The sequence below is a fragment of the Bos grunniens genome, chromosome 25, assembly GCF_055505025.1.
Source record: "Bos grunniens cultivar Pamir isolate PY7600 chromosome 25, Bosgru_T2T1.0, whole genome shotgun sequence".
NCBI classification, from domain to species: domain Eukaryota; kingdom Metazoa; phylum Chordata; class Mammalia; order Artiodactyla; family Bovidae; genus Bos; species Bos grunniens.
This window is the reverse complement of record NC_141189.1, coordinates 27,442,304-27,463,882: the sequence shown is the minus strand read 5'-3', so window position 1 is coordinate 27,463,882 and position 21,579 is coordinate 27,442,304. Positions and strand designations below refer to the sequence as shown.

The window sequence follows — 21,579 nt, the reverse complement described above, 5'->3', positions numbered from 1 at the left end:
AAGTTAGACACAAAGTAAGCAGAATAAAGGATATAATAATACAAGAGCAGAGACAAATTAAATAGAAAACAGAAAAAAAAAAGGGAGAAGACTAATACAACAAAACCTGATTCTTTGAGGCCATCAAATATTTGATAAACATCTAGCCAGATTGATCAAGAAAAAGAAACAAGACACAAATACCACTATCAGGAATGAGAAAAGTGATCTTGTTACAGATTCTATAAGAAGGTGAATATTATGAACGGTCTTATGTCCATACGGTCAACAAGTTGGTTGAAACGGACAAATTTCCTGAAGGACGCAGACTAGAAAAGCTCATTCAAGATGACGTTGATAACGTAAATAGTGATATCTATTGAAATGAAATCATAGCTTAAAACTTTTTCACAGGACTTCCCTGGTTGTACAGTAGATAGGAGTCTGCCTGCCAAGGCGGGGGGCATGAGTTTGATCCCTGGCCCAGGAAGATTCCACTTGCTGGGGAGCAACTAAGCCAGCTGTGGGCCACAACCACTGAGCCCACTCTCTGGAGCCCTCATGCTGCGACTGAAGCCCCAGCTCCCTAGAACCTGTGCTTCACAGCAAGAGAAGCCGCCACGACGGGAAGCCCGCTCCCCACAACTAGAGAAATCCCATGCGCAGCAACAAAGACCTGGCACAACCAAAAATAAAACTAATTAATTAATTAAAAAATTTTCCACAAAGAAAACTCTAGACTCAGATGTCCTCACTGGTGAACTCTCCTACACATTTTAGAAGGTAATAATATCAAGTCTGGAGAAGGCAATGGCACCCCACTCCAGTACTCTTGCCTGGAGAATCCCATGGATGGAGGAGCCTGGTAGGTTGCAGTCCATGGCATCGCTAAGGGTCAGACAGGACTGAGCGACTTCGCTTTCACTTTTCACTTTCATGCATTGGAGAAGGTAATGGCAACCCACTCCAGTGTTCTTGTTGGAGAATCCCAGGGACGGGGGGAGCCTGGTGGGCTGCCGTCTATGGGGTCGCACAGAGTCGGACACGACTGAAGCGACTTAGCAGCAGCAGCAGCAATATCTATTCTACACAAAGTCTTCTGAAAAGTTTAAGAACACTTCTTAATTCATTGTATGAGTCCAATATTACCCTGACACCAAAACTTTATCAAAGACATTACAAGAAAACAAAATCACAGAGTGAGGTTCTAGTCACTCTCAAGACAGTCTGAATGTGAAAATATGGAAGACCAACCTGGATAACTGGTGACTGTAGCCGTGAAATTAGAAAACGATTGCTTCTTGGCAGGAAGGCTATGACAAACCTAGACAGTGCATTAAAAAGCAAAGACATCAATCACTTTGCCAACAAAGGTCTGTATATGATCTTTCCAGTAGTCATGTACAGATGTGAGAGCTGGACCGTAAAAGTAGGCAGAACACCCAAGAATTGACGCTTTTGAACTGTGGTGTTGAAGAAGACCTGTAAGAGTCCCTTGGACAGCAAGGAGATCAAACCAGTCAATCTTAAAGTAAATCAACCCTGAATACTCATTGGAAGGACTGATGCTGAAGCTGAAGCTCCAGTATTTTGGCCACCTGATATGAAGAGCTGACTCACTGGAAAAGACCGTGATGCTAGGAAAGATAGAAGGTAGGAGGAGAAGGGGGATCACAGAGGCTGAGATGGTTGAATGGCATCACCGACGTGGACATGAACTTGGGCCAACTCTGGGAGATGATAAGGGACAGGGGAGCCTGGCATGCTATAGTCAGTGGGGCCATAGAGTCACATATGACTTAGTGACTGAAAAACAACAGCAATCTGGATAAAAATTCTATAAGACAATGATTAAGAGGGATCATCTGCCAGCCCAGTCTAAGTTCAAAAGTCCTTCTCTGACACTTATCCATCTATGTGACCCTGGATAAGTTGCTTCACCTCTCTGATCCTCAGTTCCCTTATCTATAAAATCAAGGTAATAAGAGCACCTATGGCTAAGGATTAGAGTGAAAATTCAACTAGATATTATTTTCCCAGCACCCTCAAACAGTGCCTGGGACATAGCCGGCAGTTCAATAACTATTAACTGTAACAAGATAATATTCTTGTTAAGATAAAGGAGGCTTGTGCCTTTTGTAGTGGGAATAAATGTTTGCAGCCGGTAGTTATTTTCTGATCAATGAAGCCATTTCAAAATTATTGTTTTCCTTTGCATTTAAAGGAAGAATTAGAATCCTCTATAACTATATAGCTTATATGACAACATAACTTATCTCCTAAATAGCAGTGGCCCGTCTTTTTTTCCTCCCTTTTTTGTCTTTCTGTCATCAGTAGAAGGAAGGATTTTCTGCTCCAATCTAATGTAAAAATTCCTCTTGACCATTTATTTTCCTGCTAGCTGAGGAAGGACTTGACTTCCCTGGATAGCAGTCACAGTTCAAGTCGAGACAAGACCAAGGAAGTCTGCCTGGCTGGAATCTGCTGGTTTCCCCTAGCCTATGAGGATTACAGCCTTGCCTGAGAAAAACCTTGTTTGGAGGAGAGCTTTAACTGGCTCTGCTCAAAGCCTTGCCTTCCCCGGGGCCTGGGGAATAAAAACAAATAAATAACCCCAAGTACTTATCCTTCTTTATGCCTCACCTCAAAGTCACCAAGACATCCAAATGCAAGGGATTCAAATGCCTTCCTCCCTCTGCTCCAGGTTAATGAAAACTGACATGAAGAGTTGGGACCATGAGCTTTATACACAGTATAGTTTCCATGAGCTTTATTGATGGTTTGCACTCTCCCACTCCCATCATCACCCAATCCTCATCATTCGATAAAACTGTATTATAAAAAGTGGCTTAGACAGGGGCTCATGGACCCCCCCTCCCCAAATGTAAACGCTGAAAGGGACGTGACTTCTGTGTATGGAAGCAAAACTTACCGAACAGACTTGGAGTCCACACTCACAGACACCAGTGAAAGGCAGGCTCCTCCCTCATCCGCCGTCTTCTGCAGCAATGCCCTGCTTCTTGTTTTCACTGCAGGGGTCAGCAACGGGACTGGAGAAAGAAGACTTACTGCGTCTGGGGGCAGATGAGACCAGAGGAAGTAGACACCCTGGCTCTTGGTTTTGAAGCTTCTGGAGCCCAAAGATCCTGCCTGCTTATTAATGTGCCTCAATAATTGTCCCATAATCTGACAAACAGGGTTACTCCCTCCCTCCCATGGAGAGGACAAGTAAATCCACACAAAGAAACTGAAATTATCAGGATATGTCTTTTTCCTCCTGCAGCATTGCTGGCATTTTGGACCAGATAATTCTTTTGTTGTGGGGTCTGTTCTGCCACTGTCAGATTGGCCTCTACCCACAAGATGCCAAGAGTACCCCCGCCCTATGTCATCACAACCAAAATGCGTCCAAACAATGCTGAATATCCCCTGGGCAGGGAGGGCGTGCAAAACCCCCTGGGGGTCGAAAACCACTGACCTCTGCAGAACCGTGGGAGTAAAAGCATTTCTCATGAGCTCTCACTACAGCTTTCTCCTAGAAAAATGGGAGAAGGAAGCAAATTCCTGAAGTTCACACAGCAAATCAATGGATGACAAGAGAGGGAAAAAATGGGTTTGTAAATGCTGCTTGGGCAGTTAACCATTTGGGCCAGACTTTGTCCAAGTAGGAAATAAATCACCAATTGATTTAGTCAGAAAAATACCAAAACTGTTTTGCAGGACTCTCCAGTGAGGGCTGAGCTAGCAGATTCAGGATGACTGGACAATATTTCTTAGCATCCTATCCCAGCTACAATGTGGGATATCCAAGAATGCAACCCAGACCAGCAACACAGAGTCTGGGGGAGTTAAAGGAAGAGCACATTAGCTTTGAAAGAAGTTCTCTCCTTTCAAGTGAGAGATCCTCACCCCTTAGCAAAACTTGGAATGGGCCAACCAGAGAAACAAACTTGGAGAAAGGAGACAAGGTCTCCTCCTCTGCAACAGTGGTTGCCATTCATCTGTGATGCAAAAAAAAATGGGCTAAGGCCAAAAAAAATCCAAGCCCATGATGGTAGAACCATAGAACCATGGTCCACTGAACAGGGTCCTCCTAAAGTTATTTATGTCCTCTTGCCCAGAAACTGCATCTTACCTTATAAGACAAATGGGATCAAGTAAAGGATCTTGAGATGGAAGATCATCCTGGTGAAAGTGAAAAGTGAAAGTGTTAGAAAATCGCATCTGACTCTTTTGAGACCCCATGGACTGTAGCCCACCAGGCTCCTCTGTCCATGGGATTCTCCAGGCAAGAATACTGGAGTGGGTTGCCATTCCGTTCTCCAGGGGATCTTCCCATCCCAGGGTTGAACCCAGGTCTCCTGCACTGCAGGCATTTTCTTTACCATCTGAGCCACCAGGGAAGCTCTGGTGAGCCTGATACAATTATAGGGTCTTTAAAAGAGAGGTACAGAAGAGTTAGTCAGAAAATCATGTCATGATGGTAACAGACGGAGAGAGAAAGAAAGGATTTGAAGATGCTACACTGCAGGCTTGAAAACAGAAGAAGAAGATCATGAATAAAAAGATGCAAAAGAGCCTTGGAAGACAAAAAGGTCGAGGAAACAGGTTCTCACGGAGCCTCCAGAAGGAACATAGCCCTGAGGACTCATTTCAGACTTCCAGCCTTCAGATCTGTAAGCTAATAAATGTGTTTTAAAGTCAGTAAGTTTGTGATAACCATAGAGTAACCATAGGACACAAACATGGAACCCTCCAGACAATCTCAGGGAATTCAGATTTAGAGACCAAAGTTTCACAGCAGCTTAGCCACGGAGGTCTCAGCGTCTCTCAGTCTCTTTTACTCCTCTGTAAAACAACAATCACTACACTCTGAAAACATTCAGCCAGTTCTCCGGGGGAAATCTGGGGTGAGAGAAAGGAAGAGTGATGGTGTCAAACTCTGCCCTGGGGGTATGATTATAAAGAACAAAAATCTGGTCTTTGTCTCTGATTCCTGGCACAAAGCTTCAAATACCTTTGGAATTTCCTAAGTGGTAGGAGAACCTTGTTATTCCTAAGGAGCCCCTTTTGAGTGCACCTGAGTTTATGTAAAGAGGTGATTCCTGGAGGATAGTTAGTTACCCTTGAAAAGGGAGGATCTGGCCACACAAGAAACACTGTGTGTGAGATTAGAGGATTGGATCTTCTAGCCCTACTCTGTTATTTTTCTTTTATTAAAGTTTAGTTATAACATAAAACGTAAAGGATGCTGCAGTCGTGTCCGACTCTGTGCGACCCCATAGATTGCAGCCCACCAGGCTCCCCTGCCCCGTGGATTCTCCAGGCAAAAACATTGGAGTGGGTTGCCATTTCCTTCTCCAATGCATGAAAGTGAAGAGTGAAAGGGAAGTCGCTCAGCCGTGTCTGACTCCCAGCGACCCCATGGACTGCAGCCCACCAGGCTCCTCCATCCACGGGATTTTCCAGGCAAGAGTACCGGAGTGGGGTGCCATTGCCTTAAAACTCCAATACTTTGGCCACCTCATGTGAAGAGTTGACTCATTGGAAAAGACCCTGATGCTGGGAGGGATTGAGGGCAGGAGGAGAAGGGGACAACAGAGGATGAGATGGCTGCATGGCATCACCGACTCAATGCATATGAGTTTGGGTGAACTCTGGGAGTTGGTTACGACAGGGAGGCCTGGCGTGCTGCGATTCACGGGGTTGCAAAGAGTTGGACACGACTGAGCGACTGAACTGAACTGAATTTAATTTAAAATGCTGGGTTAGTTTCAAGTGTACAGCAAAGAGATTCAGTTATATGTGTATGTGTGTGTATTCGTTACCAGATTCTTTTCCATTATAGGTTATTATAAGACATTGAGCAGAGTTCTCTGTACTTCATCGGAGGCCCTTGTTTGTTTTCTTGTTTACTATTTTAGTATAGTAGTTTGCATCTGTTAATCCCAAATTCGCAATTCATCTCTTCCCCCACCACTTGCCTTTCGTAACCATAAATTTGCTTTCTAGATCTGTAAGTCTATTTCTGTTTTGTAAATAAGTTAGTTTGTATCATTTTTTTAAGACTCCACATATAAGTGATATCGGGTTTCCCAGGTAGCACTAGTGGTAAAGAACCCTCATGCCAACATTGAAGACATAAGAGACGCGGGTTCAGTCTCTGGGTTGGGAAGATCCCCTGAAGGAAGGCATGGCAACCCACTTCAGTATTCTTGCCTGGAGAGTCCCATGGACAGAGGAACCTGGTGGGCTATAGTCCACGGGGTCACAAAGAGTTGGACATGACTGAAGTGACTTAGCATGCATGCCCATAAGTGATATTAAATGATATTTGTCTTTATCTATTTGACTTAATTCACCTGGGATGATAATCTCCAGGTCTATCCATGTTGCTGCAAATGGAATTTTTTTTCATTCTTTTTTGTGGCTGGATAATATTGCATTGTGTGTGTGTGTGTGTATAGGCTTCCCAGCTGGTAAACAATCTGCTTGCCAATGAAGGAGACCTAAGAGACATTGGTTGGATCCCTAGATCAGGAAGATCCCCTGGAGTAGGAAATGACAATCCACTATAGTACTCTTGCCAGAAAAATTCCATGGACAGAGGAGCCTGGCAGGCTACAGTCCATGGGGTCACACAGAGTCAGACACGACTGAGTGACTGAGCACCCATTTATACACACACACACACACACACACCCCACATCTTCTATATTCATTCATCTGCCAATGGATATTGAGGTTATCTTCATGTCTTGGTTATTATGAATAAATCTGTTATGAACATTGGAGCGCATTTATTTTTTCAAATTAGAGTTTTCTCCAAATGTGTGCTCAAGAATTTCAGCCCATTCTGCTCAGACCTCCTTGGGAGGGGAGATCTGCTGAAGGTTGAGTTCAGTCACATGGTCAATGACTTAATCAATTGCACCTAACTAATAAAACTGGACAAAAACTCTGACCAAGAAGACAGAGGTTCCCTGGTTGGTGACCTGTGGCTGCACAGGTAGGATGGTACATCCCCAGACTTCACAGATTCAGAACCTGCTGTTCTTGGGGTCTTCCCAAACTTTGTTATCTTATGAATCTCTTCATCTGGCCATACATTTTTATCCTTTATATTAAAATAATAATCACAAATGTGTACTCCCTGAGTTCTTTGAGTCCTTCTATTAATAGGTAATCATCACACCTGAAGGGGGATCATTATTGTTGCTGTTCCATTGCTAAGTCGTGCCCAACTCTTTGTGACTTCGTGGACTGTAGCACACAGGCTTCCCTGCCCTTCACAGGGGATCATAGGGACCACCAAATTTATAGCCACGTTGGTCAGGGAGACATGTGGGTGGCTCTTGGGACTTGTGGCCGGCATCAGCAGTTTGAGCAAATTCCAAGCAGTTAGTATCAGACTTGAGCTGAATCATTGGGTACCCAGTTGCTGTCAGAGAATTGGTGTTGGAGTGTAGCCCTTGACTGGTTGGGTGGCCTTGGGCCTAGTTTTCCTCATCTAAGTGAAGAGATTAGTGGAGTTTATGACTTTGAGCAGCAAAATGTCTTTTTCTCTAGATAATATCTTATCCTGAAGCCCACATGCTAGCAAGGTAATGCTCAAAATCCTTCAAGCTAGGCTTCAATGGTACATGAATGGAGAAATTCCAAATGTATAAGCTAGATTTAGAAAAAGCAGAGGAACCAGAGATCAAATTGCTAACATCCATTGGATCATAGAAAAACCAAGAGAATTCCAGAAGAATGTCTACTTCTGCTTCATTGACTAAACTAAAGCCTTTGACTATGTGGATCATGACAAACTGTGGAAAATTCTTAAAGAGATGGGAATACCAGACTACCTTACCTGCCTCTTGAGAGATTTGTATGCAGGTCAAGAAGCAACAGTTAGAACTAGGCATAGAACAATGGAGTGGTTCAAAACTGGAAAAGGAGTATGTAAAGACTGGATATTGTCACCCCGTTTCAGTTCAGTTAAGTCAGTCAATTGTGTCCGACTCTTTGCAACCCCATGGACTGCCACACACCAGGCTTCCCTATCCATCACCAACTACAGGAGCCTGCTCAAATTTATGTCCACTGAGTTGGTGATGCCATCCAGCCATCTCATCCTCTGTTGTCCCCTTCTCTTTCTGCCTTCAACCTTTCCCAGCATCAGAGTCTTTTCCAGTGAGTCAGTTCTTCACATCAGGTGGCCAAAGTATAGGACCTTCAAATACTGCATCAGCCCTTCCAATGAATATTCAGGACTGATTTCCTTTATGATTGACTGCTTTGATTTCCTTGTTGTCCAAGGGACTCTCAAGAGTCTTCTCCAACACCACAGTTCAAAAGCATCAATTCGTCAGTGCTCAGCCTGCTTTATGGTCCAACTCTCACATCCATACATGACTACTGAGAAAACCATAGCTTTGACTAGATGGACCTTTGTCAGCAAAGTAATGTCTCTGCTTTCTAATATGCTGTCTATGTTGGTCATAGCTTTTCTTCCAAGAAACAAACATCTTTTAATTTCATGGCTGCAGTCACCATTTACAGTGATTTTGGAGCCCAATAAAATAAAGTCTGTCACTGTTTCCCCATCTATTTGCCATGAAGTGATGGGACCAGATGCCATTATCTTTGTTTTTTGAATATTGAGTTTTAAGCCAACTTTTTCACTTTCATAAAGAGGTTCCTCAGTTCCTGTTCAGTTTCTGCCATAAGGGTGGTGTTATCTGCATATCTGAGGTTATTGATATTTCTCCTGGCAATCTTGATTCCAGCTTGTGCTTCATCCAGTCTGGCATTTCACATGATGTACTCTGCATATAAGTTAAAGAAGCAGGGTGACAATATACAGCATTGACGTACTCCTTTCCCAATTTGGAACCAGTCCATTGTTCCATATCTGGTTCTAAGTGTTGCTTCTTGACCTGCATACAGATTTCTCAGGAGGGGGCTAAGGTGGTCTGGTATTCCCATCTCTTTCAGATTTTTCCACAGTTTGTTGTGATCCACATAGTCAAAGGCTTTGGCATAGTCTATAAAGCAGATGTTTTTTCTGGAACTCTCTTGCTTTTTATATGATCCAACAGATATTGGCGATTTGATCTCTGGTTCCTCTGCCTTTTCTAAATCCAGCTTAAACATCTGGAAGTTCACGATTCACATACTGTTGAAGCCTGGCTTGAAGAATTTTGAGCATTACTTTGCTAGTGTGTGAGATGAGTGCAATTGTGCAGTAGTTTGAACATTCTTTGGCATTGCCTTTCTTTGGGATTGGAATGAAAACTGACCTTTTCCAGTCCTGTGGCTACTGCTGAGTTTTCCAAATTTGCTGGCATATTGAGTGCAGCACTTTCATAGCATCATCTTTTAGGATTTGAAATGGCTCAGCAGGAATGCCATCACCTCCACTAGCTTTGTTTGTAGTGATGTTTCCTAATGCGCACTTAACTTTGGACTCCAGAATGTCTGGCTTTAGGTGAATGATCACACCATTGTGGTTATCTGGGTTATTAAGATCTTTTTTGTATAGTTCTTCCATGTATTCTTGCAACCTTTTCTTAATATCTTCCGCCTTTTTAGGTCCATACCATTTCTATCCTTTATTGTGCCCATTGTTGCATGGAATGTTCCCTTGGTATTTCTGATTTTCTTGACAAGATCTCCAGTCTTTCCCACTGTATTGTTTTCCTCTGTTTCTTTGCATTGATCACTGAGGAAGGCTTTCTTATCTCTCCTTGCTCTTCTTTGGAACTCTGCATTCAAATGGGTATTTCTTTCCTTTTGTCCTTTGCCTTTAGCTTCTCTTATTTTCTCAGCTGTCTGTAAGGCTTCCTCAGACAACCATTTTGCCTTTTTGCATTTGTTTTTCTTGGAGATGGTCTTCATCACTGCCTCCTCTACAGTGTCATGAACCTCTGTCCATAGTTCTTCAGACACTCTATCAGATCTAATTCAGATGAAGCATAAGCTGGAATCGAGATTGCAAGGGAGAAATATCAATAACTTCAGATATGCAGATGACACCACCCTTATGGCAAAAAGGGAACAGGAACTTAAGGGCCTCTTGTTGAAGGTTAAAGAGATGAGTGAAAAAGCTGGCTTAAAACTCAACATTCAAAAAGCAAAGATCATGACATCTGGTCCCATCACTTCATGGCAAATAGATGGGGAAACAATGGAAACAGTGACAGATTTTGTTTTCTTGGGCTCCAATATCACTGCGGACGGTGATTGCTGCCATGTAATTAAAAGACAGTTGCTCTTGGAGGGAAAGCTATGACAAACCTAGACAGTGTATTAAAAAGCAGTGACATTATTTGTCAACAAAGGTCCATATAGTTAAAACTATGGTTTTTCCAATAGTCATGTATGGATGTGAGAGTTGAACCATAAAGTAGGCTGAGTGCCAAAGAGTTGATGCTTTTGAACTGTGGTGTTGGAGAAGGCTCTTGAGAGTTCCTTGTACAGCAAAGAGATCAAAGCAGTCCATCGTAAAGGAAATCAGTCCTGAATATTCATTAGAAGGACTGGTGCTGAAGCTGAAACTCCAGTACTTTGGCCACCTGATGTGAAGAGCTGACTCATTGGGAAAGACCCTGATGCTGGGAAAGATTGAAGGCAGGAGGAGAAGGGGACGACAGAGGATAAGATAGTTAGATGGCATCACCGACTCAATGGACATGAGTTTGCCCAAACTCCAGGAGATGACAGAGGATAGAGAAGCCTGACATGCTACAGTCTGTGGGGTCATAAGGAGTTGGACACGACTGAGTGACTTAGAAACAAAGCCCAATATGTATACACCCAATCCTCAAACAAAGCAGGCCATAGAGGTGCTGACCCCCACACAGTCAAAAATCCACATACAGCTTTCTAGTCCACATACACCCATGGTTCCATGTCCACCGATTCAACCGAACACAGATCACATACTGTTTTAGAATTTATTTCCTGCAGGAAAAAAAACCCACATTTAAGTGCACCTGCGTGCCTTAAGCCTATGTTGCTCAAGGGTCAGCTGTATGTATAATAAATTAAAGCAAATTCCAGGCCCCAAGTGTCTTCCAAAGCTTCCTGCTCCTTATTCCTGAGATGCCTATGTGAAAACCTGGGGTCCTGGTGAGTAATTGGAGAGTCAGTGGCCTAGGTAATCTGAGATCCCCTTTGCTCTCAGGAAATCCTATTATATACTCTCCAAGTCTAATAAGCAGGAATGTGATTTCCCCGAGGCCTTGGATGCCGCTTCAGGGGACCCCTTCCTCTCTTAAGAGGCCCCCAGGGGAACTGATGACAGACGATGCCCGCCTCTCAACTGAGTTGGAAATGAGCCCTCACTCCTGCTCAAGTCCTCTGCCGGGGACCAAGGTCAAATCTATGTGGTCGCAGATCCCAACTCTTTATTATCAGAAATAAAGTAAATTCTACACTTCTCTCCTCCCCCATGCAAGGCAGCAGCAGGCTCTGGCCCTATCTCTGGTAATATCAGGTTTATAAGAACAGTTTCTCACTTTTATTCATTTGAGAATTGAATTAGCTTTCACATTTGCCTCCACAGCTTCAAAGAACATCTCCCAGCCATCATTTACCACACTATTAAATCGAGGAGCATCTTGTCGGCACATCTGATAATTTGATTCTGAGTGATGTTTGTGTTGTTGCAAAGGATTTTAGCCAGCAACAATAACGTTACGGATGTGTGGCTGGGCCTTTTAACTACTAACTCAAAAGAGATTTCGACAACTGGCTATAGCACTGGTAATGAAGAGACTAGATTAGTTTGAAAGTTATTATGTTTCAATAGGAGGAACTGGATTCAATTTAAAGATACTCCCAGGTCTGGCCACTGTAACATCTTCAGTTCCTTACACGAAACTAGGTAAAAAATCTGCTGTTGGAGCAGCGGGCGATCTTCAAGGCCCAGCATGCTAAGTAGGTTCGGGATTGTCACTGTCAAGTTCCCTGTTTAGTTCTTCCTTGTAGGTAAGACCTGCCAAGAGTTATAGGCTCAGTAGTAAGAGCAGAGGGTTTCAACCCAAAACTTCAGTGGTACTTGGGCAAATAACATATTTATCAGATTTCTCTTTAGTCTAATCAGGAAAATAATAATAATAATGCTGTCGATGGGATTCATTTAGATCAGAATTTCTCACCCTTGGCACTATTGACTTGGGGATGGACTCATTGTTGCGGGGGTTTGTCTGGCATATTACGGGATGTTTAGCAGGATCCCTGGCCTCTCCCACTACATACAAGCATTAAACCCCTCCAGAGTGACAATCAAAATTGTGTCCAGACCTTGCCCATCGTGCCTGGAAGCAAAGTCACTCTGAATAAGACCCACTGGTTTGATAATGTCAAGGCTCTTAGATGGTGCCAGACTCATAGCAGGGCTCAGTAACTGTTATTAAGATTTCTTTTTAAAAAGTATCTGAGCAGCCTGGACCCTTCTCATTAATAGTGGATTGAATGTGTGCTCATGGGTCTCTGCTATACCCGCTAGACCAGGATTGTCTGTGGATCCAGGTTAGGAGAACATCTAAGGAGATGTGAATTCTGGTGGCTTTTGTGTGACCCGACAGCCTAAATTTCCTAATCTGCACACTCACAATAGTCAGTGTAATCACACATCTTGCTCACAGCAGGATAAGATACTTTTGTGGACAAGTGAGGCTGACCAGCAGAGTATGTCTCATATCTCCCCATCCTTTTTTTAAATAAACATTTGCATGCATACTAAGTCACTTCAGTTGTGTCCGATTGTGTGCAACCCATGCATTACAGCCTTCTGGCTCCTCCATCCATGGGATTCTCCAGGCAAGAATACTAGGGTGTGTTGCCATGCCCTCCTCCAGGAGATCTTCCCCACCCAGGGATCAAACCCACATCTCTTAAGTCTCCTGCAGTGACAGGTGGGTTCTTTAAAACTAGTGCCAGCTGGGAAGCCCAATAAACATTTATTCAGTGTCTATTATATGCCAAGTTACGTCCTGGGCATTTGGGATACAATGGATAAGTGTTCGTCTTGGTCTTCTAGAAGTTACAGTGTGGCAGAAAATACACACAGAGAGAAAAAATGACTATGGCAGAGAATGATAGAAATAAATAAGCAAAGAAAAAGATAGAAAGAAGAAAAGGAAGGAAGGAAGGAAAGGCCAGAGTAGAACTTGACCACCCAACACAACCTGGAATATCAGAAAGACTCCTTTGTGAGACTCAGAGTTTTGAAAATTTAGGACCTAGTTTTTCCTCTCCCAAAACTGGCTGTAAGGATCTATTTCATATTCAATCTTTTTACTTTTCAGACTAGAAAATTTGAGGACAAAGAGATAGTAACTCTTGTTCAAAGAAACCCAGTGAGTCGTCCCTGAGTTCAGAGTTTCTTTATGCTATAGGTCTCGTGTGTGTGTGTGTGTGTGTGTGTGTGTGTGTGTGTGTAGGTTAAGTCTCTTCAGTCATGTCCAACTCTTTGCGACCCTATGGACCGTAGCCTGCCAAGTTCCTCTGTCCATGGGATTCTCCAGGCAAGAATATTGGAGTGGTTTGCCATGCCTTCGTCCAGGCGATCTTCCCAACCCAAGAATCAAACCCATGTCTTTTGTCTCCTGCATTGGCAGGTGAGTTCTTTACCACTAGCGCCACCTGGGAAGCCTTTAGGCCTCCTATAGGAGGCAAATAAATCCAATAAACTGAATGTGGCTGACAAAATGCTCTATTCACCAGAGGAAAATACAGTGATTTCTCAGTTTCTAGTACTGCATCCTGGCCTCTGTGTGTGTTTATGTGTGTGTGTGTGTCTGTCTGTGTATATGTATGTGCGTCTATGTGACTATTGAGACATTGGCAATATCTGTTGTGATATTTGCCCATTGCTGGCTGTTTCAAAGAGAACAGACTGCTCGACAAGGGTAGTCATGGACTTGAAATGGTCTAGAAGCTGCCGTTCACTGGCAAGTGGGGTAAGAGTTTCTCTAGCAGAGACAGAAAAGTGTGAGGGGAATGTAGCCACAGTAGGAGCAGGAATCTTTCCTTTATTCTAAACCAAGAAAATGCTCATGACCTGACAGGTAGTGCTCTAACAAGTGTTTAGTGTTTGAATGAATTAATGCATAAGGGAAGAGAAGTAAATAAGTGAGTAAAACTTGAAGCAAGTGAGTTCTTCCTGTGTTTACTTCCAGAAGAGAAGGGTAAATTCCATCTTTGGTTTTGTCTGGCCAGCCTGCCTCTTTTTCTCCAAATTGTCCCTCCACCTACAACATCCATTTGTTTTCCTTTAGAGGGACCGTGTTCTCACATGACCCTGCATCTCCTGTCACTGGTAGCTGGTCCAGGAGCAGACATCTGATCCAGAATGGGCCCATCAGAGCATACTTCTCTGCACCGGAAGAACTGAGTGACCAAAGAAGGTGTCCCTGACCCCTGCTAAGCCAGTGAGTCCATTCATGAGGCCATTTAGACTAGCACTGAGGAAATGAGTTCAGTATCTCTAGAATGACTGACATCATAAGTAGAAAAATCAGGAGTTAGCAGGAGCCATTTTTTTAAACAACTGATTATCAATTTATTGGGGGCTTCTCTGGTGGCTCAGATGGTAAAAGAATCTGCCTGCAACATGGGAGACCTGGGTTTCATCCCTGGGTTGGGAAGATCCTTGGAGAAGGCAATGGCCACCCATTCCAGTATTCCTGCCTGGAGAATTCCATGGACAGAGGAGCGAGAGTGGCAGGCTACAGTGCACAGCATCAGGAAGAGCCAGACATAAGTGAGCGACTAACACTTTCACTTCTCACTTTCACTTTATCAGTTTATTAAAAAGGTTTAAGCATCTGCAATGGTGACTTCAACCTTGACTCCTGACTCAGTGATGATAGAAGTGATCTGTTTGACAATCTCAGAATGTGCAAGTCAATGTTGCTTGCGCATCCTTGCCTGGAAATAATTCCAAGTCTTAGAACAACCTTTTCCAAGTCCTCCTTGTATCCTTGTAGTTGTTCTCAGAGTCTCAGTAGGCATCTGAACCCATGCTTGCAGTTTGAGGTTCTTTTCCTTCACACCTCTGGTCAGCTCAGCACTAACCTTCTCCAAAGACTTCATGTTGCGGCTGAGGGTGATTCTAATCTGGTGAATCACCACCACTGGCTCCACGGAGTAGTGTGTGTGTGTGTGTGTGTGTGTTCAGTTGCTCAGTCATGTCCGACTCTTTATACCCCATGGGTTGTAGCCTGCCAGGCTCCTCTGTCCATGGAATTTTCCAGGCAAGAATACTGGAGTGGCTTGCCAATTCCTCCTCCAGGGTTCCTCCCAACCCAAGGATTGAACCTGTGTCTCCTTCATTGGCAGGCGGATTCCTTACCACTGCACCAACTTACAGTATCTTTAAAAGCCACAGGTAAGGTGAGGCTTCCTGACCAACTTGTTCCTGGGGAGAGTGAACAGTGGTGGGTCAGGAACAGAAGCGGGTGGCCTGGGGCTCCGCTGCAGCAGTGACCTGCATTTTCCTCAAAAAGCAGGAGCTGTGTTTTTTGCTGCGTAGCTACAAACCATGTACAATGAGAGAAAAGAAAAAAGGAAAAAACAAGCAGACAGATGCTATAGGAAATGGAAGAAGAATCTCAGTATGTCTGAATCTTGGTTTTATGGTTCCTGAGGTCTCCCTGCATTCCTGCCTTTTCCTGGGCTTGATTCATCCGTTCTTCACGAGATCCCTCCAGGTCCTTATAATTCCATTTTTCCTTAAACTATTTTGAGTTGTGTGTCTGTCAGTTGCAGTCAACAGAGTCCTGGCTGAACACACAGGCCAGGCATCAAGATAAGTTCATTCCCTTTGCCTGATTTGTCACTTCTGTGGATGGTATCAGGCAGGCGTACACCTCCACACTGTAAATCATCAACACAAGGCCCTTGGTCTGTAATAAAGCAGCATTCTCCTTCAAATGCATTCAATACACCTTCATAAGAGTAATAGCTCAGAAGTCGCTTTGTAACAAAGATGCCGATATTACAGAAACTCAAGATGGAGAATTTACTGGAGAGAGAAGAGCAGTCTATTGACCTGCTACAAATGTTCTGGCTCTGTCATTATTCAAATATTTCTATTGCCTGGACTCCTGAATTTTTTTCTCTGTCTTCTGAACATGAGGGAGTCTTTCTCCTAAGCCTTTCCTACCTGTATGACTTTGAATTAATGCTCCTCTGTGGAAAAGGCAGGCCATGGTGTAACAGTGTGTGGCAGCAAATAGCCCAAGCTGCCAATGAAACCACATAATCTGGAAGCCTCCATTCAGAGAGGAAGGAAAATCACCCTTTATCCACTGCTGACCACTTTTCTAGGCACTGTCCACTTGTTATTATCTGTCATAACATAGCAAATGTGATGCTCACAGACACACAGCAAGGACTGATACCGTATTTTAGAGGAAGCTGAGGCTCAGATTAGTTAAGGAAGTGGTCCAACTGATCAGCTATGGGGCAGGGCTTGAAATTTGGATTTTTCTGGTTTTTCTGTCTTTATAGCCCGTGTTCCCTCTTTGTTGAGATCTTTGAGGGACACAGAGAGACTGCCCAGGAGAAATTCCTGACTGCCCAGAGTGGAAGGAAGTCATGGCTCATTCAAACCAGGCTCTCCTTACTGAAACATGAGCGCCTGCAGTCTATAGGACCTACTGCACCCCAGGACACTTCCCTCTTTTTAACATGGAAACTCCATGTTGGAAACCTACCATTTTTGTACAATAACAGAAGAAAATGCTCAACTACCTTTTGTCCCGAAATTCTTGTTCCTGGCTTATTCTCCCCTCTGCTGCTAATATGGACATTCTCCTTTCCACTCAGCTGGGTCCAAAGCCTCGGAAATAGTTTGCTGACTGCTTTCTTTACCAAATTTCTATTTTGTACCCCGGAGCAAAAATGAGATCTGAGAAACTGTAAATCTGCCTGGTGTCCCTACGTTGCTTCTTGCGCTGTTGGTGGGAATGTAAATTGATACAGTCACTGTGGAGAATAGTATGGAGATTCCTTTAAAAAAGTAAACGTATGAGCTGGGGTGTCCACTTGGCCATTTTCCAGAAGGAGCTCTGGTCTGAAGAGCTGGGTGCAAGGCCTCTGCTTGAGCAAGTGAAACCAGACTAAGCATTAAAGGAAAAAAAAAAAAAGAGAGAGAGATCACGCCCTGAGCCTTTGGAGTGGGAGTACTGACACCAAGACCCTAGACTACCAGAAAACTATCCCTAGGGAGTATCAAATAGTGAGAACTCACACAAAGGAAACCACTTGAACACAAGACCCAGCATCGCCCAACCACCAGTAGCACCCTGTGCAGGATGCCTCATCTAAACAACAAACAAAACAAAAATATAAACCCAGTCACCAGCAGACAGGATTACCACCTCACTCAGCCTTGCCCTTCAGAGGAAAAACAAATATACAAAACACTCAGCACAAATCTCACCTTATACAAAGTTTACACAAACCACTGGACCAAGCTTAGGAGGCCAGAAACCAAAAGGAAGAAAGAATTCAACCTTGAAGCCTTTGGAAAGGAGACCTCAAACACAATAAGTTTAAAAAAATAATGAAAAGGCAGCGAAATATTACACAAATGAAGGAACAAATTAGAAACACAGAAGTCCAAATAAGTGAAGAGGAAGCAGGCAAACTACCTGGAAAAGAATTCAGAATGATGATAGTAAAGATGATCAGAAACCTTGAAAACAAAATAGAGAAAATGCAAGAATCAATTAACCAAGGCTTAGAAGAATTATAGGAACAACACAATTACTGAAATTAAAAATACTATGGAAGGAATCGGGCTTCCCTCATAGCTCAGTTGTTAAAGAATCCGCCTGCAATGCAGGAAACCCCAGTTTAATTCCTGGGTCAGGAAGATCCTCTGAGAAGGGATAGGCTACCCACTCCAGGATTCTTGGGCTTCCCTTGTGACTCAGCTGGTAAAGAATCCACCTGCAATGTGGGAGACCTGGGTTTGATCCCTGGGTTGGGAAGATCCCCTGTAGAAGGGAAAGGCTACCCACACCAGTATTCTGGCCTGGAGAATCCCATGGACTGTATAGTCCATGGGGTTGCAAAGAGTCGGACACGACTGAGTAACTTTCACTTTCTGGAAGGAATCAATAGCAGAATATCTGAAGCAGAAAAACGAATCAATGAGCTGGAAGATAAAATGGTGGAAATAAATTCTGAAGAGCAGAATAAAGTAAAAAGAATGAAAAGAACTGAGAATAGCCTCAAAAACCTCTGAAACAATACCAAACGCACCAACATTCAAATTATAGGGGTCCCAGAAGAAGAGAAAAAGAAAGGGTATAAGAAAAATTATAAATGCTGGAGGGAGTGTGGAGAAAAGGGAACCCTCTTACACTGTTGGTGGGAATGCAAACTAGTACAGCCACTATGGAGAACAGTGTGGAGATTCCTTAAAAAACTGGAAATAGAACTGCCTTATGACACAGCAATCCCACTGCTGGGCATACACACCAAGGAAACCAGAATTGAAAGAGACACGTGTACCCCAATGTTCATCACAGCACTGTTTATAATAGCCAGGGCATGGAAGCAACCTAGATGTCCATCAGCAGATGAATGGATAAGAAAGCTGTGGTACACATATACAATGGAGTATTACTCAGCCATTAAAAAGAATATGTTTGAACCAGTTCTAAGGAGGTGGATGAAACTGGAGCCTATTATACAGAGTGAAATAAGCCAGAAAGAAAAACACCAATACAGTATACTAATGCATATAGATGGAATTTAGAAAAATGGTAACAATAACCCTGTATACGAGACAGCAAAAGAGACACTGATATACAGAACAGTCTTTTGGACTCTGTGGGAGAGGGAGAGGGTGGGATGATTTGGGAGAATGGCATTAAGACATGTATAATATCATATATGAAACAAGTAGCCAGTCCGGGTTCGATACACGATTCTGGATGCTTGGAGCTGGTGCACTGGGATGACCCAGAGGGACGGTACAGGGAGAGAGGTGGGAGGAGGGTTCAGGATGGGGAAGACGTGTATACCTGTGGCAGATTCATGTTGATATATGGCAAAACCAATACAATATTGTAAAGTTAAAAATAAAATTAAATTTAAAAAAAAGAAAAATTTTAAACAGATTATAGTTGAAAATTCCCCCAACATGGAAAAGGAAATATTAAATCAAGTCCAAGAGGTGCAAAGAGTCCCATACAAGATAAACCCAACAAGAAACATGCCAAGACACATACAAATCAAACTAACAAAGACTAAATACAAAGAAAGAGTATTAAAAGCAGCAAGGGAAAAGCAACAAGTAACAAACAAGGGAAACTCTATACATTTAACAGTTGATCTTTCAGCAGAAACTCTGCAGGCCAGAAGAGAATGGCAGGATATATTCAAAGTACAGCGAGGAAAAAATCTACAACCAAAATTACTATACCTGGCAGGGATCTCATTCAAAATTGATGGAGAAATAAAAAACTTTTAAGACAAGCAAAAGCTAAGAGAATTCAGCACCACCAAACCAACTTTACAGCAAATATTAAATGGACATATATAGTCAAGAAACACAAGAGAAGGAAAAAGATCTACAAAATCAACCCCAAACAATTAAGAAAATGGCAATAGGAACATATATATCAGTAATTACTTTAAATGTAAATGGATTAAATGCTCCAACCAAAAGACACAGACTGGCTGAATGGATACAAAAACAAGACCCATATATATGCTGTCTACAAGAAACCCACTTCAGACCTAAAGGCACATATAGACTGAAAGTGAGAGGATGGAAAAATATATTCCATGCAAATGGGAAGCAAAAGAAAGCTGGAGTAGCAATCCTCATATCAGACAAAATAAACCTTAAAATAAAGAATATTACAAGAGATAAAGAAGGACACTATGCAATGTTCAAGGGATCAGTCCAAGAGGAAGACATAACAATTGTAAATATTGTTGGATGCATAGGCGCCCAACATAGGAGCACCTCAATACATAAGACAAACACTAACAGACATAAAAAGAGAAATTGGCAGCAACACAATAATAGCAGAAGACTTTGAAACCCCACTCACACCAATGGGCAGATCATCAAACCAGAACATTAATAAGGAAACACATTAAATACATTAAAATGTATCTTAAATGATACATTAGATGAGATGGATCTCATTGATATCTTCGGGACATTCCATCCAATTGCAGAAGAATACACCTTCTCAAGTGCACATGGAACATTCTCCAGGATAAACACCATCTTGGATCACAAATCAAACCTCAGTAAATTTAAGAAAGTTGAAATCATATCAAGCATCTTCTCTGACCACAATGTTATGAGACTAGATATCAATTACAAGAAAAAACTGTAAGAAACACAAACACACGGAGATTAAACAATACGTTTCTAAATAACCAACAGGTTACTGAAGAAATCAAAAGGGAACTCAAAAAATTTCTAGAAACAAATAACAATGAAAACACGACAACTCAAAAACCTATGGGATGCAGCAAAATCAGTTCTAAGGGGGGAGTTTATAGTAATACAATCCTACCTCGAGAAACAAGGAAAACATCAAATAGAGAACCTAACTTCACACCTAAAACAACTGGAAAAAGGGGAACAAATAAAACCCAAAATTAATAGAAGGAAAGAAATCATAAAGATCCAAGCAGAAATAAATGAAAAAGAAATGAATGAAACAATAGTAAAGATTAACAAAACTAAAAGCTGGTTCTTTGAGAAGATAAACAAATTTGACAAAACTTTCGACAGACTCATCAAGAAAAAAAGAGAGAAAAATCAAATAAACAAAATTAGAAATGAAAAAGGAGAGGTTACAACAGACAATGCAGAAATACAAAGGATCATAAGAGACTATTATGAACAACTATATGGATAAAATGGATAACCTGGAAGAAATAGACAGATTCTTAGAAAAGTTAAATCTTCCAAGACTGAACCAGGAAGAAATAGAAATTATGAACAATCCAATTACAAGTAATGAAATTGAAGCTGTGATCAAAAATCTCTCAGAAAACAAAAGCCCAGGACCAGATGTCTTCACAGGACACTTCTATCAAACATTTAGAGAAGAGCTAATGCCTGTCCTTCTAAAACTGTTTCAAAAATTTGCAGAGGAAGGAACACTTCCAAACTCATTCCATGAGGTCACCACCACCCTAATACCAAAACCAGACAAAGACAACACAAAAAAAGAAAACTACAGGCCAATATCACTGATGAACATAGATGCAAAAATCCTCAACAAAATTTTAGCAAACAGAATTCAACAACACATCAAAAAGCTGATCAAGTTGGGTTTATTCCAGGGATGCAAGGATTCTTCAGTATACCCAAATCAATCAATGTGATACATCATATTAACAAATTAAAAGATAAAAACCAAATGATAATCTCAATACTTTTGCCACCTGATGTGAAGAACTGACTCATTTGAAAAGACCCTGATGCTGGGAAAGATTGAAGGTGGGAGGAGAAGGGGACAACAGAGGATGAGATGGTTGGATGGCATCACCGACTTAATGGACATGAGTTTGAGTAAGCTTCGGGAGTTGGTGATGGACAGGGAAGCCTGG

General features: G+C 42.4%; 1 pseudogene; it reads right to left on the bottom strand.

Moving 5' to 3' along the window:
- Window positions 1-14,796: 14,796 nt before the first annotated feature.
- The window catches only part of LOC147345349 (small ribosomal subunit protein uS10 pseudogene), a 29,800-nt pseudogene continuing 23,017 nt past the window's right edge, over window positions 14,797-21,579 (bottom strand).